This window comes from Notolepis coatsorum (assembly GCF_963971535.1).
Source record: "Notolepis coatsorum genome assembly, chromosome: 1".
NCBI lineage: Eukaryota > Metazoa > Chordata > Actinopteri > Aulopiformes > Paralepididae > Notolepis > Notolepis coatsorum.
This window is the reverse complement of record NC_140165.1, coordinates 209,683,980-209,710,846: the sequence shown is the minus strand read 5'-3', so window position 1 is coordinate 209,710,846 and position 26,867 is coordinate 209,683,980. Positions and strand designations below refer to the sequence as shown.

The following is a 26,867-nucleotide window of genomic DNA, read 5'->3' as shown; positions in this document are numbered from 1 at the left end:
GCACTGCTCTAAAGGAAGTCAATGATTTCAAATACCTGGGCTTGTGGGTCAACTCGTCCGAGCAAGACCTTAAAGTGAGGAAGACACTTGCATGGAGGGCCCTGAACGGCGCTAAGGGTGAGCGAGAAAATAGCAGTCATGAAAATGAGGCTGGCAGGTCACTGCCAGAGACACCATGAGCTGCCAGCCAGCAAACTTGTGCTGTGGGAGCCAACACATGGGCATCGATCATGAGGACGTCCCACACTAACATATGTGGACATACTAGTAGTACCGGCGAGCTAGCCGGATGCATGGAGGATCGTGATAACTGGAAGCACCGATGGAGGGCCCGTCCGAGGACGACCTAGAGTCCTAGATGATAAGAGAACGAAATGGATTAGCTATCAGCTAATGTTAGCCACTCTGATGCACTTCCGCACTGTATTGTACCCATTCTGCAATCTGTTAATAAAAGTTTCAATCAATCAATCAATGCACTGTCCGATTTCCACCAAACCTGACAAATACGTTTGCCTTGCAAGGAGGCCTGTGACGTTCTGAGTCATCTTGTCATCTACTGTATGTCATCTTGCCTTATGGTGGTGTTATCCTCATGAAACTGAAAACATGAACTACTCCTCACCGGCTCGGATTAGGCGCGTGGTCAAAAGGTGGATTGAGATCGTGTCCCGCTCAGGGGACGCACCCGTCTGGTTCTAATGTGGAGATCTCCGAGTTCTAATCACGCCGGTCTGATCGCACACTTCGGAGGGTTAAAGCGGCGGTGAAGAGCCTATTACATTACAATGTGTTAGGCATGTCCCATGACATTATGCTAATTGGTCCAAACAGAATTCCCCATTTCCTCTGTAGCACTTCCAATAACGAATGTGTCGAGAAGCTTTATGTACAGTATTTGTAAGACGGTGGTCCTGTGAATGGATTTTCTCCACAGGACAAAGGAGAGGAAGCAATAAGGTAGAGGGGGACTCAGCTCGGATCAATAACATTTAGGGGACATTATTACCTACCCTACACCCGGATGTGAACCCAGGGAGGCACGAAGGGCCGACACACGACTGTCATCCACGTCCACACAGCATCCGAGCAGGAGCGCCGATTAAAGATCTGTTTGCTCCTCCTTTCAGTGACATCCAGGTCACTGACTAGATCGGCCGTATTACTCTGGGAGAGAGGGAGAGAGAGAGAGAGAGAGAGAGAGAGAGAGAGAGAGAGAGGGGGGGGGGGGTGTTCTGAATATGAGCCCAGAACTCCTAACTCAACCTCATCCCTAGGCTCTCATTATTACACTCTAACTCTTTGACGTTCCATAATAATCTGAGCGGGATCACGGCCCGGGAAGAGAGGAAGCCGAGCCGTGTCCCATATCTCCCATCCATCTCCCTCTCTGCCCTTGCGGCTTGGTGGGGGGGCCATGCTGTAACAAAAGGGCCTGCAGAGTCATAAATCACCTCCCTACTCAATGCAGGAAGTGCGTGAAGACATCTCATAGGCTGTCTACCTATAGGAACGTCACAGCGGGGCCTGCCTGCCTCTCTACCCTCTCTCTCTTTCTCTGTCCCTCCTCCACAGAATCCTGTACCTCACCTCCCCCTGCCACTTCTCTCCTCCTGCCACTCCTATACTAGCTCTGTTTCTATCCTATACTACCTCTGTTTCTATTCTATACTACCTCTGTTTCTATTCTATACTACCTCTGTTTCTATTCTATACTAGCTCTGTTTCTATTATATATACTAGTTCTGTTTCTATTCTATACTACCTCTGTTTCTATTCTATACTACCTATGTTTCTATTCTATACTACCTCTGTTTCTATTCTATACTAGCTCTGTTTCTATTCTATACTACCTCTGTTTCTATTATATATACTAGTTCTGTTTCTATTCTATACTACCTCTGTTTCTATTCTATACTACCTATGTTTCTATTCTATACTAGCTCTGTTTCTATCCTATACTACCTATGTTTCTATTCTATACTACCTCTGTTTCTATTCTATACTACCTCTGTTTCTATTATATACTAGTTCTGTTTCTATTCTATACTACCTCTGTTTCTATTCTATACTAGCTCTGTTTCTATTCTATACTAACTCTGTTTCTATTCTATACTAGCTCTGTTTCTATTCTATACTACCTCTGTTTCTATTCTATACTACCTCTGTTTCTATACTACCTCTGTTTCTATTCTATACTACCTCTGTTTCTATTCTATACTAGTTCTGTTTCGCTCTGTTTTTATTCTATACTAGCTCTGTTTCTATTCTATACTAGCTCTGTTTCTATTCTATACTACCTCTGTTTCTATTCTATACTACCTCTGTTTCTATTCTATACTACCTCTGTTTCTATTCTATACTACCTCTGTTTCTATTCTATACTACCTCTGTTCCTATTCTATACTACCTCTGTTTCTATTCTATACTACCTCTGTTTCTATTCTATACTACCTCTGTTCCTATTCTATACTAGCTCTGTTTCTATTATATACTACCTCTGTTTCTATCCTATACTAGCTCTGTTTCTATTCTATACTACCTCTGTTCCTATTTTATACTACCTCTGTTTCTATTCTATACTACATCTGTTTCTATTCTATACTACCTCTGTTCCTATTCTATACTAGCTCTGTTTCTATTATATACTAGCTCTGTTTCTATGATATACTAGCTCTGTTTCTATTCTATACTACCTCTGTTTCTATTCTATACTACCTCTGTTTCTATTCTATACTACCTCTGTTTCTAGCCCTGTTTCTATTCTATACTAGCTCTGTTTCTATTATATACTAGCTCTGTTTCTATTATATACTAGCTCTGTTTCTATTCTATACTACCTCTGTTTCTATTCTATACTAGTTCTGTTTCTATTCTATACTACATCTGTTTCTATTCTATACTAGCTCTGTGTCTATTCTATACTACCTCTGTTTCTATTCTATACTACCTCTGTTTCTATTCTATACTAGCTCTGTTTCTATTCTATACTAGCTCTGTTTCTATTCTATACTACCTCTGTTCCTATTCTATACTACCTCTGTTTCTATTCTATACTAGCTCTGGTTCTATTCTATACTACCTCTGTTTCTATTCTATACTAGCTCTGTTTCTATTCTATACTACCTCTGTTTCTATTCTATACTAGTTCTGTTTCTATTCTATACTACCTCTGTTTCTATTATATACTAGTTCTGTTTCTATTCTATACTACCTCTGTTTCTATTCTATACTACCTCTGTTTCTATTATATACTAGTTCTGTTTCTATTCTATACTACCTCTGTTTCTATTCTATACTAGCTCTGTTTCTATTCTATACTAACTCTGTTTCTATTCTATACTAGCTCTGTTTCTATTCTATACTACCTCTGTTTCTATTCTATACTAGCTCTGTTTCTATACTACCTCTGTTTCTATTCTATACTAGTTCTGTTTCGCTCTGTTTTATTCTATACTAGCTCTGTTTCTATTCTATACTAGCTCTGTTTCTATTCTATACTAGCTCTGTTTCTATTCTATACTACCTCTGTTTCTATTCTATACTACCTCTGTTTCTATTCTATACTAGCTCTGTTTCTATTCTATACTACCTATGTTCCTATTTTATACTACCTCTGTTTCTATTCTATACTAGTTCTGTTTCTATTCTATACTACCTCTGTTTCTATTCTATACTACCTCTGTTTCTATTATATACTACCTCTGTTCCTATTCTATACTACCTCTGTTTCTATTCTATACTACCTCTGTTCCTATTCTATACTACCTCTGTTTCTATTCTATACTAGCTCTGTTTCTATTCTATACTACCTATGTTCCTATTTTATACTACCTCTGTTTCTATTCTATACTAGCTCTGTTTCTATTCTATACTACCTATGTTCCTATTTTATACTACCTCTGTTTCTATTCTATACTACCTCTGTTTTTATTCTATACTACCTCTGTTCCTATTCTATACTAGCTCTGTTTCTATTCTATACTAGCTCTGTTTCTATTCTATACTACCTCTGTTCCTATTCTATACTAGCTCTGTTTCTATTATATACTACCTCTGTTCCTATTCTATACTACCTCTGTTCCTATTCTATACTACCTCTGTTCCTATTCTATACTACCTCTGTTTCTATTCTATACTACCTCTGTTCCTATTCTATACTACCTCTGTTCCTATTCTATACTAGCTCTGTTTCTATTCTATACTACCTCTGTTCCTATTCTATACTAGCTCTGTTTCTATTATATACTACCTCTGTTTCTATCCTATACTAGCTCTGTTTCTATTCTATACTACCTCTGTTCCTATTTTATACTACCTCTGTTTCTATTCTATACTACATCTGTTTCTATTCTATACTACCTCTGTTCCTATTCTATACTAGCTCTGTTTCTATTATATACTAGCTCTGTTTCTATGATATACTAGCTCTGTTTCTATTCTATACTACCTCTGTTTATATTCTATACTAGTTCTGTTTCTATTCTATACTACCTCTGTTTCTATTCTATACTAGCTCTGTTTCTATTCTATACTAGTTCTGTTTCTATTCTATACTAGTTCTGTTTCTATTCTATACTAGCTCTGTTTCTATTATATACTACCTCTTTTTATATTCTATACTAGCTCTGTTCCTATTCTATACTAGCTCTGTTTCTATTCTATACTACCTATGTTTCTATTCTATATTAGCTCTGTTTCTATTCTATACTAGCTCTGTTTCTATTCTATACTAGTTCTGTTCCTATTCTATACTACCTCTGTTTCTATTCTATACTAGTTCTGTTTCTATGCTATACTACCTCTGTTTCTATTCTATACTAGCTCTGTTTCTATTCTATACTAGTTCTGTTTCTATTCTATACTACCTCTGTTTCTATTCTATACTAGCTCTGTTTCTATTATATACTAGCTCTGTTTCTATTCTATACTACCTCTGTTTCTATTCTATACTAGTTCTGTTTCTATGCTATACTACCTCTGTTTCTATTCTATACTAGCTCTGTTTCTATTCTATACTAGTTCTGTTTCTATTCTATACTACCCTGTTTCTATTCTATACTAGCTCTGTTTCTATTATATACTAACTCTGTGTCTATTCTATACTACCTCTGTTCCTATTCTATACTACTTCTGTTTCTATTCTATACTAGCTCTGTTTAATTCTATACTAGCTCTGTTTCTATTATATACTAGCTCTGTTTCTATTCTATACTACCTCTGTTTCTATTCTATACTAGTTCTGTTTCTATTCTATACTAGCTCTGTTTCTATTATACACTACCTCTGTTTCTATTCTATACTACCTCTGTTTCTATTCTATACTACCTCTGTTTCTATTCTATAATACCTCTGTTTCTATTCTATACTACCTCTGTTTCTATTCTATACCAGCTCTGTTTCTATTCTATACTAGCTCTGTTTCTATGTTGTTGTCATCCCTCGTGTACTCCTCTGCCTCCTACTGGAGTTGGACAGGAGAGATGTGTGCTGATAGATCATCTAATGACCTTGCTGAGGGAGAACACTGGTTTAAACTTCTCTTGTCCATCGCCTCACTCTGTATTTCTCTTCCCCTCCCCCTGCCGTCTCTCTGCACCTGCACCTCTCTGCCTCCTCATTCTGTTATCCCCCCTCTATCTTGCTCCCTCTATATCACTTCTACTCTCTTCTACTTCTGCTCTCCCTCTATCTCTCTCACTCACTGATCCCCTCTCTCTCTCTCTCTATCTCCTCTCTCTCCCCCTCTCTCTCTCTCTTTCTCACTGTCTCTTTTTGAATGTACATCTCCCTTAAATCCTTAGGGCCTTTTTCTTCAACTGCGGTTTTAGAATAATTGATTATACAGTACTCGTATCTCTCTCTCCCCCCTTCTCTCTCTCTCTCTCTCTCTCTCTCTCTCTCTCTCTCTCTCTCTCTCTCTCTCTCTCTCTCTCTCTCTCTCTCTCTCTCTCTCTCTCTCTCTCTCTCTCTCTCTATCTCTCTTTCTAATTTACATTTAGTCATTTAGCTGACGCTTTTATCCAAAGCGACTTACAAGATCTATAAGACACAACTCTATCAGCTGAGTAACAAAGGTCTCTCTCTCTCTCTCTCTCTCTCTCTCTCTCTCTCTCTCTCTCTCTCTCTCTCTCTCTCTCTCTCTCTCACACACACTGTACTTTTCTCTGCCCAGCATATACCTCAAATGCATGTGTCTGCAGAGGCAGATGACTGAGCCATGTGGTAGGCACACACACACACACACACACACACACACACACACACACATATATATACACACATGCTCACACAGACACACACACACATTCACTACAACACTAACATGCGCAAATATATAAAGGACAAATCCTGAGAGACAGCTCTGTGTGGAAGTGATAGATGAGCAGGAGGGGTGGGGGGGGGTCAGGAGAGGAAACACTCATTCACAAGCGCTCTCTCTCTCTCTCTCTCTCTCTCTCTCTCTCTCTCTCTCTCTCTCTCTCTCTGTCTCTCTCTCTCTCTCTCTCTCTCTCACACACACACACACACACACACACACACGCAACGCGCACAGAGGCAGCCAGACTCTCACACACAGGAGTAGTGAGCTGCGAGGAGCAGAGGAGCTGGGTGGCGGGCAGGAGGACTGTCGTCTGAACAAAGCCAGGGAAGGAGTGTGGAGTCCTGGGGAGAACGACAGCTGTGAGATGCCTCGACGGAAGCCTGCCAGCTACTCCTGTGGGGACCTGAAGGTAAGCGCCCCATGCACCACAGACACGGGAAAGCGCGGGAGACAGAGAGAGAGAGAGAGAGAGAGGAACAGAGGGAGAGCTAATAACATGAGGGATGGCGGGGGATGTGCTGTGAGGTTGCTACGGTTCCCTTTCCACGCTGCATCCTCTGGATTTGGTCTTGAACGCTTGCCTACCGTTGTTACATTATTACGCATTTCATGGCACATCTACAACCCCCGCCCCTGCCCCTCATCGAGCGCACTGCCCAGATCAAAGTGCGTATGTGAAGGGAGAGACTATAAACTATGATTTTGTGCACCGAGAGAGAGAGAGAGAGAGAGAGAGAGAGAGAGAGAGAGAGAGAGATAGAGAGAGGGAGGGAGAGAGATAGAGAGAGAGAACAAGGAGAAGGGAAAGCAGTGGAGGAAACTGCCAGGATTTCCTCTTATCAGCTGAGACCTTTATCCCATTCCCATCATATAGTGTGCCTGGCTTGTTCCTCTCTCCTACATCACTGCTGTCACTGCAGTGATAGCTCATCTCCATGCGTGTCTCTGCTCTCACGGCGGGGGCAGGCTAATCAAAAAGCAATGGATTTTTTTCTCTCTTTCTGACGCAAGCAGAGAAAAGCTTGTCAGGCTGCCGCCGCCTGGGTTTACTTGCGTACCTTTGTTTGCAGCGCTGATGTACGAGAGGACTGTCGAGTTCTCCTAGTAGTGCAATGCAGGAGTTTTACGAGCGAGGCAGCAGCAGCAAACCCACAACAGTGAGTGCGTGTGTGTGTGTGTGTGTGTGCATGCGTGCCTGTGTGTATGTGTGTGCATGCATGCCTGTGTGTGCGTGTGTGTGTGTGTGTGTGTGTGTGTGTGTGTGTGTGTGTGTGGAGGAAGGGATTTTGGTTGTATATACTACAGGGGCTGAACAGCGTGATTGCTTTTCACACATAACATGTACTGTATAGATACAGGAAAGGAGGGGATGAGATAACTAGCTGTTTACCTCTACCTTTTTTACTGGAATATTGGAGACGACACACAAAAAAAAACGTTGAGAGAGCAAATCATTTGTATTGATTCCCCTTGGAGCTCTCTCTCCCTGTGTCGGGGGTCAGGGCTGTTGGGCTCCGATGTTGTCTGATGTTTGCTTGAGTGCACTCTGCAGAACGCGCATCCCGGAGAGTTGTCGCTGTAAAACTTTGATGACAATGCAATGGGCTTTAGTGGCCACATCCAGCAGGCTGTGTTTAATTTCTCCTACCCTCAGGATATTCCCCCTGCAGGGAATGTCAAGGCGGTCGTGCAAGTGTTCGATACCCGCGTAAGCGTGCCGATCGTTACTTTAGCACAATGTGGAGGAATAACTAAGGGTCACTGAGCTACTTACAGGGGCAGGATGTCGCAGAGCTCTAGTGAACCGTCTGTTCTCTCATTATGACCACAGATACATTTCATCGCATTCCAAGCGGCCTGGATAGAGTCTCTCCCCAAAAAAGATGTCAGGTAATTTGCTCACAACAAAAGCCTGATTATATGCGGTGCTTCGGGCTACATGGATTCCTTTCACTCCACCGTGACCCTAATCCACAGCAGGTCAAACAGCGGATGGCTCTTTGACGGTTGCAGGGGGGGATGGGGGGGGGATGGGGGGGGGGGGGGGGGGGCATGACTTGCAGAGATGTAATTGCTTTGGATGGATCGACCTTTGACCTTATTAACACCATTACTAGAGTCTCTCACCTCCTCATCTCCACACTAGGACTGTTCTCGCCTCATCATCTTCTCCACACTGTCAACCAATACCAATTCTCATTAAATATCCAGGGGGGGCGTCTGGGTAGTGTAGAGGTCTAAGCACTCGCCTACCACCACAGAGACCTGGGGGTTCAAATCCCTGTGTCAGCGGTACCTCTGGCTTGGTCAGTCGTCCCTGTGAACAGTCAGTGTTGGAAGCCAGTGAGATATGAGTCCTGGTCATTGTGACTCTTACTGGTCGGTCGGGGCACCTGTTCAGCAGGGAGGGGATCTGGGGGAGATAGTGACTCCTACTGGTCTGTTCAGCAGGGAGGGGATCTGGGGGAGATAGTGACTCCTACTGGTCTGTTCAGCAGGGAGGGGATCTGGGGGAGATAGTGACTCCTACTGGTCTGTTCAGCAGGGAGGGGATCTGGGGGAGATAGTGACTCCTACTGGTCTGTTCAGCAGGGAGGGGATCTGGGGGAGATAGTGACTCCTACTGGTCTGTTCAGCAGGGAGGGGATCTGGGGGAGATAGTGACTCCTACTGGTCTGTTCAGCAGGGAGGGGATCTGGGGGAGATAGTGACTCCTACTGGTCTGTTCAGCAGGGAGGGGATCTGGGGGAGATAGTGACTCCTACTGGTCGGTCGGGGCACCTGTTCAGCAGGGAGGGGATCTGGGGGAGATAGTGACTCAGCAGGGAGGGGATCTGGGGGATATAGTGACTCCTACTGGTCGGTCAGGGTGCCTGTTCAGCAGGGAGGGGATCTGGGGGAGATAGTGACTCAGCAGGGAGGGGATCTGGGGGAGATAGTGACTCCTACTGGTCGGTCGGGGTGCCTGTTCAGCAGGGAGGGGATCTGGGGGAGATGGCGTGAACCTCTGTGCATGTTACTCTCTCCCAGTGAAACTCCTCGCTGTCAGGTGAAAAGAAGTGACTAGTCTACTATTGAGAGACAAAGGCAAAATCGGACTTCAGGGTTTTTCCTCTTCATTGACATTGAATTGGCTATACAATTCAAATGAATAATCAAATGTAATAAAGTACAGCCTTAGTCTATACAAATTTAACTGCTCATAGGCATAATGAAAAAGAAATAGCCAAGAAATAAAATATATTTAATAAGAAAATGTACAGCAGTAGGCTAATCCACAAAATAAATTTAACAAAATAGCCTCTTTGTACAGACATAATCAAAGTGAAAATAAAAACAAGGCCCTTGTCAGTGTAGACATTTACATGAAATAATTAACGAAATTGTGTTGCCTTGGGTTGGGATTAACATCAGCAAAAAGAAAGGTTTTTGAAATTTTAGGTTTAATAAAAGTACAATAAATACACATGAAAAAGCAACAAATAATACAATTGTGCCTTCACACTTGTGTGTGGTGTGGATTGATCAAACTAAATAAACAACCATATCCAAAGTGAAAACATGAATTACACATGAATAGCTTCTGTGGTCAAAGCCTTAAAGGGGAACACCACTCAAATTGGACATTTGAATATGTTATTTCCATGGCAGTTCAACCAATATTTGTGAACATGAGCTCCTCTCACCCAAAGCAAACGCGTGATGTCATCAAGTATGAAGACTGGAGCTGCTCTGTTGGCAATGAATGGGAGACTGCTTTTCTTTTTTCTTTATATCCAAATGAGCTTTATTCTATAGTAGTGGTCTCAGTTCTGAAACAGAAACTGTAGCTATGAATTCATGTGTCCTCTATAAAATCGGTCCCAATGGACCTGTCTCAAACCCTGCCCTCTTTTCTTGATCCTCCAATCACAACTGTCGCTTACCTCGGACAAACCAAGTTTGTCCGAGGTAAGCGACAGTTGTGATTGGAGGATCAAGAAAAGGGGCAGGGTTTGAGACAGGTCTATTCATTGTCTAGTTTTGGGATTTGGGAGAGAATTGCAAATGTTCACTAATACTTATGTACTGTCTCAGAGCAGAGGAATACCATAACACAAACTAGCATAGGCCTACAGTACATGGAGGTTTGAATGATATGAGGCTCAGTGCTTTAGGTTGTGTGACAGAAGGACCAATGTGTCCACATTCTTTGTCAACAGAGAATTTCTCATTTTGCTTATGAAGCCAGCTTTTGAAAAAAAAATGCACTCCGAACGGGGTTGAAGTTGCAGGGATGCAAAGCAAGCACTTGGCTACAGTCTCCAGCGACGGATAACGGTCCGCATTTCGTCTCCACCACTCAGGAGGACCAGAATTCGTCCTTGACCTGTCTTTTTAAAAAGTCCTCCAGTTCCTTCTTTTATTTGATGCATCAACCGGAAACGCATGTTTTATCCACATCAACCACCGACGTCTCACAAAAAAACGGACTCTATGATGATAAAGCCCATTGCCGATAACAGAAAGTGAGCCATAACTGATGCTGTAGTCTCATGCATTGCTCAAGAGAAGAGGCCTGTCAATATGGTTGAAGGGGAAGGATTCAAACGGTTAATGAGGACACTGCAGCAGGGTAGCCTACACTCTGTACACTCTGCCTAAGTGAGATATCACGCACGGACAACGAGGCACAATGACATATGGGACAAACAATATAGCCTCATCAAGTTTCACAGGTAGACGAGAGATAAATAGGTACATATAGGTTTTCTGAAAGTTCTAAATATCCTTGTTTGAGAAGAACTGATGAATGTTGATTCATGATGAATAACGTTGGGTTATTATTTCACTAAGATATTACCTAATTTTTTTTTTTTGGAGGGGTAAAGAAATAAATAATGAATACGGATTTTGGCGTTGATTACCATGGCAACGATTGCAGCTTCAAAGCTGTGAAGCATTCGGGTCATCCCTACTCAACACACACACAGGTGGACAAACTGCATGGGGGTTTTGCACACAGTAGTACAGAATCGAAGGAACCATGAGATTGTGGTGTGAATTATTAATTGGAGCGGTTTATTTAGTCAAGACAGTTTGTCTCTAGGGTAGGTGGGCAGAGCTACATTTTAAAAGCAGATCCTCGCTCTGTTCAAAGAGCTTAACTGAGTGTGAATGATTCTTTGTATTAAGTCCCCTGGAATTTGTGTGTTCATGTGTGTGTGAGGGAAAAAAAAGAAAATCTATATACGTTTTAATCTATCAACTGTCAACTGTGGATACGCCTACGTGCATTGGCCCATATTTACTTGCAGTGCTGTTGAATAGGTTACCGTAATCAAAATATATATTCTAATATAGCCTATTAGTCTGTGCTGATCCACCTTTAGAATGTAAGCCTGCCGTATGATTGAAACGCACAGAGCTGTGTTGGAAAACAATCCGCAAACACGGGTTTCCTAATTGCGTGAAGCAGATAAGTAGAACGCATTTCAGAGTGCCATCTTGCCCCCCCCCCCCCCCCCCTCGTAAATCCCGGACCATTGAAAATCCAAGGCCCGGCGTGGTTTGCTGTATTTAAAAATGTCATCTCCAGTGTTTATGCCACTGATTTAGGGCCAACGTGCGACTATAACCCAGCTCATTGCGCGTGGCGACGTGCTCACCTCGTGTGTATTTCACTGACCAATCTGTCGCACATAAAATTGATACATGGAGCGCGGTACTGCTGTCTGTCAGTGCAAACACACCGTTACCATTTTGTTATAGGCTGCCAAAGGTCATTGCTTCTGGAATCAACGCTGCGTCCTCTAACGCAACCTACACGGCCCGTACGAACACAGGTACAAATCGCATACATGCAGACAGACACACACGCATATATACTGTATACGCAAGTGCACGTGTAACGAAACACTAACTCGCTCGCGCGCATGACTAATTTCCACCGCATAGATAAGAGGGGCGAGCACTGTGTGGCTGCGGCAGCGCACCTGAAACCTCTGCGCGGGTCTGTCTGGTTTGTGTGCTCGTTTGATTCCTGCCCCGTAAAGCCCTTCACATGCGCATAATGGGGATGTATTCCATGCTCAGGTTAATTGGCTGTCACAGAGTCTGAAAGAGAACCTTCATTATAGCCTGCATGCTTATCGGTTATGTAAAAATAGAAAGGAAAAAAAGACACTGAGGCTTTATGTATGTTGGCTCCTGGCTTAGCCACCGGGCTACAGGGCTCTTTTATCTAAAGTTATTTTAATAAGGGAGGGGGTCGTCAGGGTCTCGTGAAGCGCAGTCGGTGGAAGATAGTGGAGATGCGTTGATGTCTATTATCCAGCTGATAAGCATTCAGGTCAGGTCAGTTTGACTGTGTCACTGGGGCTTGCGAGGCCTATTCTGCTCCAGGCTTTCCCCTCGAGTCGCTGATTAATCAGTCCATTTGGTCTTTTAGTTGACTTCATTAGTCGATCAGACCTCCTTTTTAATGTTTTTTTGTAATAATATTTCCCCCCCCCCCCCCCAAAAAAAAAAAAAACGAACAAACGATCACATCTCTGGTAAGCGCTAGATTTAAAGAGGTCCTTCTGCATGAGTCCATGTGGGAAACAACACGTTTGTGGATCAAATCGATTAATCTATTAGTGGACAAAATCCTGCGTGGCGTGACCGCACTTTCTCTCAACGTCACAATAAGATTCCTCAAGATTCAGAGGTTCAAGTGAGTGTCATTAAGATGTAGTGAGTGGTCTGTGTAGCGTAGAGGTAAAAGCAATCGCCCACCAGCGCAGAGACCCGGGATCGAGCCGGCGGGGGTCTGAATCCTGGTCGTTGCCATAACGACTCCCACTTCAGCAGGGAGATAATGTGAACCTCCTCCCAGTGCAAACTCCTCGTTGCCAGGTGAACTCCACATATCGGAGGAGACACATGGTAGTCTACACCTTCCTCAGACCGACAGTAAGGCAGTGCAACGAGTGGACCCGCGGTACACACAGGGGAATTGGCACAACGACTATATTGGGGAGAAAATAAGAGAAAGGGGAGGAGGAGGGAGAGCACGTTGATGACTTAACTACATCTGGAGGTATTTTTATTTGTATTAATTTTTTTGTTTTTGTTTACGTAAGCATCCGTGGAGCGTGAGCATCCATCACCCCAGGGAAGCATGACTCTAGCAGTCACAGAACATTACCACGGAGGGAAAAAAACATATGTTTAATAAAAGCCATGGCCTAAAAAATAACACCATGGCTGTTTGTGGTTTGGTGTACTGTGGCTGCGGGGGAAGGGGGCTCCTCAAAGGGACAGGGACACAGCTAAGAGCCATGGAATCCTAATTAGGACAGTTTGACATTTGGCTCTTCCAGCATGCGCCACACGCTCCCTGCCTCTCCTCTCCTACCCACTCCTTTCCTCTCCTCACCTCTTCTTTCCTCTGCCCTCCTCTCCTCTTTACTTTCCTCTCCCATGCCCTCTATCTCTTGCTCTACTTTCCTCTACACTCCTCTCTCCTATACTCTCCTCTCCTCTACTCCCCTCTCCTCTCTCTTCCCCTTTCCTCCCCTCTTCTCTCCTCTCCTATACTCTCCTCTCTACTCTCCTGTCCTTCCCTCTCTCCTCCTCCCCTCTCCTCTCATCTCCTCTCCTCTCCTCTCCTCTCCTCACCTCTCCTCTCCCCTCTCCTCTCCTCTCCTCTCCTCTCCTCTCCTCTCCTCTCCTCTCCTCTCCTCTCCTCGCCTCTCCTCTACTCACCTCTCCCCTCCTCACATTTCCTCTACTGACCTCTCCTTTCCTCATCTCACATCTCCTCGCCTTACATCTCCTTTCCTCCTCTCCTCTCCTTACATCTTCTTTTCTATTCCTCTAGACTCTTCTCACTCCTCTCCACTTTGTTCTTGTTCTCGTCCCTCTGTCCTGCTGGGAGAGAGTGGTGGCAGAGAGAACCTGCGCTCCGGGCTGCGAATCACGATAAGGCCTAACAAAAATAATGGTTTGGTTCCAGTTGCCGACCGACCCTGCCGATTTAGGTGCGACCCAATTTATTTTATGAGTTTAAAAAATATATATATACCCGTACTTTTCGCACTATAAGCCGCACCTGAATATAAGCCGCAGCAGCTAAATTGAATGATGTGTACATATATAAGCCGCACTGGACTATAAGCCGCAGGTATTTTAATGTTTAATTACCATATGTAATTAGCATTGGGACACAATACTGTCGGACAAATAACAAGAATTAACTCATTTACAAGTTGTATTAAGTTTAGCAAATAAGGGAACAGATAAATAACATTTCAATGCAGTCAAAAAAGCTATATTTAGATTTTTACATTTTCGGGTTTGGTCACGTCAAGTCACATATAAGCCGCATCGTTATATAAGCCGCAGGGTCGAAAAATGGGGGAAAAAGCAGCGGCTTATAGTCCGAAAAGTACGGTATATACAAAAAATCTGAATTTTTTTATTAATTTTTTTTACAATAAAATTTCATACAAATCTTAGTCAAACCTTTAGTATTATGGATATTAAACATGCTGGCAGAGTACATGCATCCATGTTGTTGTGAACATTTTAATTAAATAAAGAAATTCCCTATCGTCGCCGTGGGAAAAAAATAAAATAAAATAAATTCCCTACCAAACAATATTTTTTGTTATGCCCAAGAGGCTGACGAGATCCCTGTTAAAAGAGGAACAGGGTGTCTGAGAGCCTGTCCTCTCCTTAACCACCACGCTCCTCTCACCTAGACCACCACTAATACCTCCACGCTCCTCACACCTAGACCACCACTAATACCTCCACACTCCTTTCACTTACCACTAATTCCACTTACCACTAATACCACCATACCACCACCTAGCTCCAACAACGATGATGGCACGGGAGGCACCGTCCCATTCATTCCATGTGGAAGTGTAACCTTGGCCAGGCTCCACGAGGCTTCGTTAACCTCTTAAGCATCAGACGGCCCGACGGCGGGCTGTCACGCACTCGCGCGCACGTCCAGCACTTTGCTCTCGTCTGTCGGCTCCGGGCTGCGTTTTCCCCGATCAACCAATACATTGTTGGAAAGTTGAATTTGCAGCCTTTCGATCGCCACCACACTCAACCTATTGCGTGATTCCATTCTCAAGTTACAAGACGAAACATCCGGTGAGCGTCATTTGACAAGCCGTTCGGACGAGTGACCACGTACGGTTGTGAGCGGTCCTGAACTGACCAGTCTGATGGCGAAAGTGATTGACCACCGTTGTAGCCAAGGAGCGTCTGCTCTGAAAGCGATCCGAGATGGGCGCTGGAACCATTATGTTTTCCAGCTCCTACCTCTCAGCTGGAGCTTAAAAACAGGCATCTGGCAACCAGTAAAAATAAATGTGAGTACACAAAACTTTTACTTCAGTGTGTTCAAACCTCTGTTAATCTATTTCATTAGCACTCAGTGTGATTTTTCCAGACTCATGCATGTGCTATAAGTATAAAGTATAATAATCGCAAATTACTTTGGGTATGCAATCGTCTGATGCTTAAGAGGTTAAATACAATGGACACTGTTCTGATTTGGATATAGTAGTTGTGACAGACCAGTGGCAGCAGCTCATCAATGAACGGTTCACCCAAAAGCAATCGTGAGCTCTGAGAACAAAGTGACACAGAGTCACAAGGTTGTTCTGAAATATTCTGAATGAGTACACAGCGTATATTTACATTTACATTTTGTCATTTATCTGACGCTTTTACCCAAAGCGACTTACAAGTTCTGTACGACAAGTCAGCAGGAACATACAACTCTTACAGCTGAGTAACAATGTTCATCAAACAGTGTTGAAACTTGGGTGCTGCAGTGTTGAGTGCATAGTAGTAGTATATACATAATATTTATGGAACGTACACATTAGGTAATAAATCAACAGGGGAAACTCAATAGACACGTCTTATCAGAAATAAGATATAAAAACAAGATAACCACAGTGACCCCTTAAAGCAGGCATACTGTATGCAAGGGGCTGGTCCCTTATCTCCAGCACACGATACTCTACTCTGGGCTGCATACAATAACAGGAAGCCATTGCGGTTTGGGACAGATGGTACGTCTCCTCGGAACCTAAGCTCACACAATGCAAAGATGTCAAACACAGAAAGGTACATCGCTGATACGATTCCTAACGGACACTGCAGTGTGCCGTTGCTTTAATCTCATTCCTGTTCTTTTAGATTCACCTCACGCTGCCGCCACTTATTCGTAATACGGTCTTGGAATTGTAACAGTCGTCTCCATCACCACCGATACCACCATTCCATCACCCTCCTCCCAGATACACCACCGGTACAAAAGCCTGTGGCCAGTTTGTTTGGAGAGGGTGTTTTTAGGCTGCAGCAGGCATCGGGTTCTCAGCCCATCTTAGCCCCACTTAGCAGCCATATAGAGTGGTGGCGTAATTCTTTTTTCAGTACACCCGTCCTCAGTGCAGGGGTGTGACAGGACGAGATTTGAAACAATCAAGAGACGACAGCTATTCTTGGCTCGAGCGACTACTTTTTTTTCCGCACGTGGGGAATGGTGTTGTGCGTGAGAGAGAGAGAGGGGAGAGCGAGCGAGCGAGAGAGAGAGAGAGACGGGCACAGGTAGAAACAGAGAGAGAGAGAGGGAGACGGAAATGTGGAGACAGCTAGAGAGAGAGAGAGAGTGTGAGAGGGAAAGGAGAGGAAGAGAGGTTGAACGTTGCCATTTCATTAAGCTAATTGTCTCCCGTGTGAGCGGGACGTCTCAGTGCAGCAATGTCCTTCCCGAGAAGGTGATCTATGCGGCGCGGGGGAGGGGGTGTAAACAGAGTAGTGGATATATACACACCCAAGGTTTGTCATTATCAGGCACGGTGGGGGAGTGGAGGGGAAGCAGTCGTTTGCTTTTTATTGTGGGTGGGTGGGCGGAGGGGGGGGGGGGGGGGGGGTGCTGGGCCCAGTGCCAAACTGGCTGACATCCGCAGGCTTTGCGGACATTTTTAGTCATTTAGCCCTGACCGACCTCAAAGTGTCATAAGTGAGCAGCGATAGGAATGAAGCAGCGCTATTCTATGGGCCAATATAGCACTGGGACACTCGTGACAGGACAGGCCCAGTAACCGTGACTCCAGGAGGGGGAACAACCGAAAGAAGGGAAGCAGAGAGATGTCTAGTAGGCCGCGCTGTGGTGATGACAGAGGAACTGGAACGATTATTCCACTAGTTCAGATATCCATCTTATGCACCGTTTGCATGGATGTAGTCTCTTCAAGGCTCTCTCTCTCTTTCTCTTTCTCTCTATCTCTATCTCTCTCTCTCTCTCTCTCTCTCTGTCTTACTCACACTCACCACTCTTTCTTGCTCTCACTCACTCACACTCTCTCTCTCTATCTATCTCTCTCTCTATCTCGCTCTCGCTCTCTCTCTCCACCGTGTCAGACCTGTTCACTCCGCACCACAGAATTGTATTTTTTCTGCGCTGACCTCGAAATCTATGGATGAGTTGAGTTCCCAGTCCCACTAATAGTCAAATTCCTATTTCAAACCAAGGGTTACTGCAGAGCTTGCAATTTCACGTTTTCCGCGTGCAACCCATCACTCACTATGGACTGTAGAGCCTGCAATGCCGCTCTAGAGATATCCAGCTTCACACCGACGGGAAAACATACTGCACATTCTGGCAACATCTCCATGTTTATTTCCCAGACTCTGATTTCCTTGCCTCAACCTGGGACAAATAAAATAGTATTTGATTACCCCGAATATATGAAAATGAAAAGGTTATCTAGGGAATTAAACGCATCTTGTTGATCAATTTTTTTTTCTCATAGAGAAAGAGACTGAGAACGAAAGAAAGGGAGAGAGAAACTGAGAGAGAGAGAGAGAGAGAGAGAGAGAGAGAGAGAGAGAGAGAGAGAGAGAGAGAGAGAGAGAGAGAGAGAAATGATTCAGGGTGGTAATCTGTTGAGCCAGCCTCCCCCTGGCCGACTACAGGAAGGTTTAACTCTCCCGGCCGTGTTATTGGAGCAGTAATTAGTATCGATACAAACCCGCTCTCTGCCCGGCTCACAGCCAGCTCTCACCTCTCGGAGTGCCGCACGCTGCTCACTACATTCATTTTCAGAAGTTAATGGAGACAATTAAAAAGATCTCCAAAGAGCAATGTGGAAAGAACCATAGGTTATTCTGCGGAAAACCCAGGGCACGCGGAAGCACACGTTACAGCGAGAATCAACACATTTCGCTGCGTTTGCTCTCAGAATACTGTTTTTTTTTACGACACGCGGCGTCAGCAGAATAGGGAGAGGTTTTGTACTGCATAGATCTCCCCGGGGCAGCTCCAGTGTTCTTGGTTCTACCAGCATCACCCCCGCTCCACAAACACACCAGATGAGTGCTGCTGGTGTTATCAGCACCCAGACACCATTCACCTAAAGCATCCTGCCACTCTCTCCCCCAGCTACAAGATAAAGGCTTGTTACCCTCTTAAGATAAAACACTCCAGCCCGGAATTCATGTTCGCACACCTCTTATTTGAGTGAGCCTTTCTGCTGGGAAGAACAGTCACAATCAAAGCTAAACACACACACACACACACACACACACACACACACACACACACACAAGTTGGGTGTGCGCAAATCCTCCCGTGTTGCATGTTTAATGCATGAGAACCTAAACTGACTCGTAAAGCAGGACCTCCTGGCACCTTTAATGTATTCATAGAGGAAGCTGTGTGTATGTAGCTGCATCTCTCTCCCGTCTCGTCTCCCCCCCCCCCTCTCTCGCTCAGATGCCAGTCATGTCACTCTCTGCCCTTTGCTTTGGGCCATCAATGTCAACACTGTATCCCTGTGTGGATTCTCCGCGTTTGACGTGTCCCCTCACCTTCTCGAGACCTCCTTCATTGCGCACCCACCTCCCCTTCCGTTGAAGCCTCCTTTGCGTGGAAGCGATCAAACAGAGTAATGTCAGAGGACAGAGTGGCGGTGGAAGGAAAGTCACATATTTGTTGAGCTCAGACACAAATCTGAACGTGGTCCTGCTCCTTTGAATGCTTGCAACGTGTGTTAGTGGGTTTTCGAATCAAAGTGGTTGATTTTTCAAACACTAACCAGTCGCTGTATATAAATTAATAGCCTCTTATCGTTGCTTAGAAGATGCCTTTTGTAAAATCTCTGCTAAATTTAGGGTCTTATCAACATCCCCACCCCCCTCAAATAAAAAACACAGCCCGGACTGTTATTAAAGCCAGAAACCATTCAAAGTGTTTATTTTCTTCCTCTCCTGTTGGTTTGAGCCTCTCGTAATTGATGTTTAAAAATACCAGTTCCAGCACAAACGCAAAGTGCACAGAAATACTCTTGGCATTAAAATCAGATCAGTTATGTGGTCTTGTCATTACGTTACGCGGCGCAGTCATTCAAACGGAGGCTAAAAACAACCCTTAAAAAGGAAGGATGTCACGCAACGAAGAAAGAAGTATCTCTCTTTATAGATTCAATGACCTTTGGAGATAATCAATAAAAGCACCAAATTAGTATTTGGGATTATCTGTGATGTTTAAAGAACATTTCTCAAACATATTCTGAGCTCACAATTCGTAATTGATTTCAGAAAGCAATAATTATCCTTGTTTGTTTTAAAGCATGACAAGGTAACAACATTTATATTGTGTGTGTGTGTGTGTGTGTGTGTGTGTGTGTGTGTGTGTGTGTGTGTGTGTGTGTGTGTGTGTGTGTGTGTGTGCGTGCGTGCGTGCGTGCGTGCGCGCGCGCGGTGCGTGTGTGTGTGTGTGTGTGTGTGTGTGTGTGTGTGTGCGTGCGTGCGTGTGTGTGTGTGTGTGTGTGTGTGTGTGTGCGTGCGTGTGTGTGTGTGGTACAGTCAAGGCAACTGTCACTGATGTGCCCCCTCTTTGGGGGAATGACAAAGGTAAAACCGTGCAGCTGAGGCAGCTTCATTCTACAGACTAATTAGTAAACAGTGTGCTCTGGGCTATCTCCCAGGTGGACATGCTAGCTAATCCCTCACAATACTTCTCTCTCTGGCAGTCAAAATGGTGCCTCTTTGTCATGGTGGTTTTATTTATTTATTTATTTATTTATTTATTTGTGCATGTGTTAGTTGCCCTAGGAGATATGACGTGTTAAAATGAATGGTTAAACATCATGTAAGTCAGGCTAGAACCAGGAAGCAGTGAACATAAGGCACTGCCTTAGTGATTAATTGTTATTTTTATAATACGTTATATAATCATATTCAAATTAAAATACATAGTTGTCCCAGTTGGTAAATTATTTAAATTTCTTTGTGATTTAAAGCTCAGCTGCAGATAGTGGCATGGACTGTTCATTCACAATAATCTTTCTGTGGATTAACATTCCAAACAGTTCCTCAGGTATACAAACAGTTTCCCATACAAACAGTTTGATGAAGGCACCCCATGTCATGTTAGACTACAAGAAATACGGTAACACTTTATAATAACACTCAGTTATAAGACCTTTATAAGGTATTTGTAGATAATGAACTAATCATGAACAAATCATTTATATACATTCGTAAATTATTATTAAATCATTTATAACTATATTTGTATAACATTTACAAATTATTTATAACTCATTATCAACATTGTTTGTACTTGATTTGTTCATCATTAAATAATGTTGTTTAATGTGTAGTAACACATTTGTAGACGCTTTGAAAAATGGATATGAAAAAACGACTATACTGTACCTCCATTTATTTGTTCATGTTCAACAAATGATTTGTTAAGACATTCATAAAACATCTATAAATCATTTGCAGATGCTATTGTGTGCCCTAATCTGAAGTGAAGCCTATTCATCATTAACAAATGTCTAATACAGTTAATTATTTGTTAACTTTTTCATCACCTGTTACAAATGTTGTAGACAGCTTTCAGATACACCCTTCTTTGTGACATCAAACAGTGACAGAATTAGGACTATAGATAATGCAATTTTATTAACATATTAAATACATGTGCATGACATATAGTGTAACATGGGGGGGCACTAGGACCCAGGAGTACCCTGGCCAGGTATTGAAGAGTATCTAGAGAGGAAGTCTATTATAAATAATTATTACTCTTGTGTGTCGTGTCATCATCACATACCGCAATATACTGAGCACTGAGCACACATTAGGAACAAATGTAACGTTAGCGCCCACTACATCAAGAGCGTCTACACAACATATAAGAGTTGTTTGTAGGTCGGAAATGATGGAATAGATTTACCAACAAAAAAGGTGTTTAACCTGCTCAACCTTATTAAAAGCGTGGCGTGGGGCAGGCGCAGCAGCACGGATAACTTTGTTCTGCATGTATCGTGCTTCCATTCAAACAGACGGCAACACACGTGACGTCAAGTCTCACTCGCGTGAGACTTCCTCTAGATACTATTCAATACCTGGCCAGGGTACTCCTGGGTCCTAGTGCCCCCCCATGTTACACTATAATGTCATGCACATGTATTTTATATGTTAATAAAATTGCATTTATCTTTAGTCCTAATTCTGTCACTGTTTGATGTCACAAAGAAGGGTGTATCCGAAAGCTGTCTACAACATTTGTAACAGGTGATGAAAAAGTTAACAAATAATTAACTGTATTAGACATTTGTTAATGATGAATAGGCTTCACTTCATATTAGGGCACACAATAGCATCTGCAAATGATTTATAGATGTTTTATGAATGTCTTAACAAATCATTTCTTGAACATGAAAAATAAATGGAGATACAGTATAGTCATTTTTTCATATCCATTTTTCAAAGCATCTACAAATGTGTTACTACACATTAAACAACATTATTTAATGATGAACAAATCAAGTACAAACAATGTTGATAATGAGTTATAAATAATGTAAAACTAATCTGTAAATGTTATACAAATATAGTTATAAATGATTTAATAATAATTTACGAATGTATATAAATGATTTGTTCATGATTAGTTCATTATCTACAAATACCTTATAAAGGTATTATAACTGAGTGTTATTATAAAGTGTTACCAGAAATACAAATGTAAACAAATGACCCTGTTGTTTATTATTAATAATACAGGAGTTGACCTTTAAAGGCTTGTTCTGGCTCAGATTTCCCTTGCTTTTAGTGAGCCCCAACAGCTGACAACTATTGACTTATTGATCTCGTTGAAGCATTTTACGTATATAATGCATAGAAAATAATGGACGTGTGAGCTCACCATATCCATTGATATACATATGCATACACTACATTGACGGCACAGAAACATAATATTCATTTTGTCTGACGAACCAAGATGATGTGGGGTGTGAGGGAAGGCTATGTGACTCACTTGTTTGCTTGTTCACTTGCTCGTTAGTTTGTTCATTCAGGGGTGGAGCTTCCTATAGACAACATAGGCGGTTGCCTAGAGCGCCACCCAGAGGGGGGCGCCAAGAACTGTGCCCAGCTAAACGTTTTTTTGCACCCCCTTCTATCTGCAACCAATATTTTTACATATATTTTGTTTGTAATCAATATATGCAGGGGCAAGGGTGAAGCTTGCCTAGGGCACCAAATGTGCTAGGTCCGTCCCTGTTTTAATTCATTAATTTGTAAATGGGGGCGACAGTGACTCGGGAGGTAGAGCAGTCGCCTGGTAATCGGTTCCCAGTTAAATTCCTGCTCCTCCCGGGCAGCGTGTCGAAGTGTCCTTGAGCAAGACACTTAACCCCTAACTGCTCCCGATGAGCAGGTTGGCAACTTGCATGGTTGCCTCCACCGTCGGTGTGTGAATGTGTGAGTGAATGGGTAAAGTATGCGGAACTAATTGTAAAGCGATTTGGATAAAAACACTATATAAATGCAGTCCATTTACCATTTGTTTGTTCGTTCATTCATGAGTTGCCACTAGATTGTTTTTATTATTGTCTGTAAGGATTATTAATGATAATGACTTTGTATGGATGATCTTTTCTTTCTTTTTTTCTGCACTTTCTTTGTACACCAGACATATTTTTCATAACAGAAGAAAAGATAATCCGTCATTGGGATATTTTCTACATTGGAAATGTCTAAATATAAAAATTTGGAAGTTACTAAATAAATCCTATAATGTATAGCACTGCTGTCGAGTGAAAACCTCATCCTCAGGACTATGAGACCCTCAAACTTGAAAAAGAAAGACAAAAGAATATTTTGTGGACAAGGGGTGTATTTAATGACAGGTAGCAGGCAGGTACAGGTAGCCATACTGGGAGGAAGCAGACAGACAGATTAACTACTAATAAGTAGCGGCTAACGGACAGACACAAAGACTGATGAACAAACACTGACTGACAATGGGGCGATGGGACATAAATACCTAGGGGAGAAATTACTAATAGACCGCTGGGGGTCATGACAGATGACGAACAGCTGGTGTAGGACTGGGAGACAGGAATGCATGTGGGAGACACAGGATGACATCTGAAACACGAGGAGAGACTAGAGGGAGACAGGGTTAGAACTGGAGCTGGACGTCACTGTCATGACAGCAACCCCCCCCTTCCCCCCCTGATGTCCCACCAGGATGACATTGGTGGAAGTCAGTTGTGGGGTCCAAGATGTCCCTGGCAGGAAACCAGCACTGTTCCTCCGGACCATGACGGCAAACGTCCAGCAGCCTCCTGGCGGTGTAGATGTCAGAGCCCTCGATGACGCAGGGAGGTGGAGCACGCAAAGCAGGAGCACGGCACCGGTACCTGGAAGCCGTGCGAAGCAGGGTGGAGCGTACTTTCCTCTAGGTCCAATGACGGCACCAAACAAACTCCTGTGGGCGTATTCCATACCAACTCACTCAGACTGGCCGTTGATCTGGAGTTGGAAACCGGATGACAGGCTGACAGAGGAACCAATGAGTGAACAGAAGGCCCTCCAGAACTGGGAGGTCCCGATCTGAGACGATGTCTGTGGGGAGACCATGGAGCCTGAACACATGCTGAACCATGAACTGGGCTGTTTCCTTGGCTGAAGGCAGTTTGGGCTGGAGGATTAAATGAGCAGACTTGGAGAACCGGTTGTGAGGGACAGGCAGGGGCTGAAGGAGACCAGAGGGGGCATGCCGAGGGGACTTATTCTGGGCACAGGTGGAGCAGGCGGAGACAAAGGAGCATGTGTGCTTCATCATGGTGGGTCACCATAAACACTGGTGCAGGAAAGCCAAGGTGCGGCTGATGCCAGGGTGACAGGTGGGGTTAGAGGAATGGCCCCTTTACAAAACCTGGGAGTGGGCCTCTTTAGGGACAAACAGGCAGCCAACAGAACCAGTTTCTGAAACATGCTCATGCTCAGCTACACAGAACTGGCAAGAGCTTGGTATCTTTGGAACCAGGACAATAGAGGACAAAAAACAGGGCCCAGTCCTGGTTTGGGGTGAATTCAGCCGGTTTGCTGTCTGGATGTAGGCTAGGTCTTTATTATCCATCCAAACCATGAACGGATGCTCCACCCCCCCAACCAGTGTCCAAGGCTGGAAAATTACTTTTTTCACCACCATCCCAAATTTTTTTTAAAGCTAAATTGTATTAGGCAATGAATTCGGCCTAATGAAGAAAAAAAGGAAACTGTATAACCGATGGCTTCCGAAATAGAAAAGTTAAAATATCTAAATAGTTTGGGCCAGTCCTAATTTAGTTAGACTATGTGCTTGTTGACCAGATTCCAATACAGTGTTAGAGCCAGCTGTGTTTGTTGACAGGCTCGGTTACAAGCTAAATAGCCAATCTAAGCGATCAAACACAATAGAACTAATACGTTTGTGCAAGGCCATCTTCACCGGACATGCTCTCTCCCTCTCTTTCCCTCTCTCAGGCTATCTACTACATTAGCAAATGCAGCCCTTATAGCAAACATTGGCAATCCTATAGCTATCAAATAATTAGCGTACTGTAGTAAATTGGCCCATCCTGCAGTGTCTTATTCAGCTGTCTCTGTTGGTCAGGTCCACGGGTCATTAACGTTACTCTACTGCTGCACAAACTTTGAACTGGCATCATGTACAGTATATGAGTGTCAGTGATGAAGAAAAGTAAAAATGTCACTTCGTTTTTTAATGTTGTATGACCAGCTCTCAATGTAAGTCTGCTTAACGTCAGCAGACTGCAGGTTCACCAACAATAGGCTTTACTCTTATTGTCCCTGAAGGGTCCCAAATGACAAATATGTCGAAAGTAATTATTTTTATGGCTCTTGGACATTGGGACACTGTTCATTTTGAGCCCTGGGCTCCGTTCCCCGTACCTGGCTAACTGAGTTAGCCGGATAATTTCCAGTATAGCCTGACTTAAGCCGGACCTTTCTGTTCCCCGACGCTCGATTGTCCAAATCACCATGACAACAGATCAAAAAGTTTGAGCCTGGTCGAGAGCAGGGTTAACTTCAGTTAGCCGGATGAACCATGGCCACGCCCCCGCAAATAAATGACAGCTCGCTTCCTGAAATGATTCTCACAGTCTAGAGATCCCATTTATACCATTCTGAATTATGTTTCTGTGCTTCGTTTTCCTAGAGGGGGCTTTTGAAATGTATAATAAAATAATAGAACTAAATGCTGATAATAAATCATATTCAGCCTATAGATTTACTTTGTCCTAAATAAAATAATGCACGTCATATACGGCGCTCGGAGTGCGATACACGCTGCAGGCGCATTGCAAATGTGAATCCCGCGGGGATATTTTTAATGAATGAAACCTATCGGCCGTTTGGCTCTGATTAGTTTCATATATTCTCCGCTGTAGATTTGCTTAACGAAGCGCCCGGATTGTGTTTCATTCAAGCATAAAATTGAAGTGTCTATGCGTGGATTGTGGTTTTTGTGTGATATTGTAACTGGGATTAAAATGTCTGATGAGATGCGCTGTTTGACGGATTTGAGAAATTGAATGAGCCGTTGACGTCACATTAATGCATTTGAGAATAAAGAGATAAAACTTCATTCAAAAGAAAAATATTCGAAACACAGGTCTTTGTCCATTGATGGATAAACAATGGATATATCCCGTATGGCACAGTGGTCCAACGGCTAGTGCTCAAACCTGTCAACCCGACGGCCCGAGTTCGAAACCCCGCGTTTCCATTATAATTTTTTTGGAATATAATATTAATGATTATACGCAAAAGTAGCCTAGTTTTAAGTTAAAATATTATAAATCTACATGCATTGAGGATGTCATTCTTTATATAGCTCTAAACGTGCACCAAAGTATTTACATTGCAAAAAGAAGAAAAAGACTAGAAGGAGGGGGATTCGAACACGGGCCGTCTGCATGAAAGTCAAAAGCACAAACCGTCACACCACAGTGCAGATTAGTAAAATATCCACCATACATCAATCAATGGATAAGAGAGCCGTATCCTTATTCTGAAACAGTTGAACTAATTATTTTCGCTAGCAAGATCTCATTTGATTATCCAATGCATAAACCTACTGCCAGCAGGCAAGTTTAAAGAAATATAATCTGATTGATTGGGGTAATGAGGGACTTAAAATTAGCCTATAGATTATGCATTTAACTTG

At 43.3% G+C, this 26,867-nt stretch overlaps 1 protein-coding gene across 1 annotated transcript in view; it reads left to right on the top strand.

The window, feature by feature from the left end:
• Positions 1 to 6,596: 6,596 nt before the first annotated feature.
• kcnj5 (potassium inwardly rectifying channel subfamily J member 5) overlaps positions 6,597 to 26,867 on the top strand; it is a gene marked incomplete at its 3' end in the record, with an annotated part of 59,101 nt that continues 38,830 nt past the window's right edge. Inside the window, exon 1 of the mRNA XM_084328107.1 lies at positions 6,597 to 6,734. The remainder of the gene's footprint in view (positions 6,735 to 26,867) is intronic.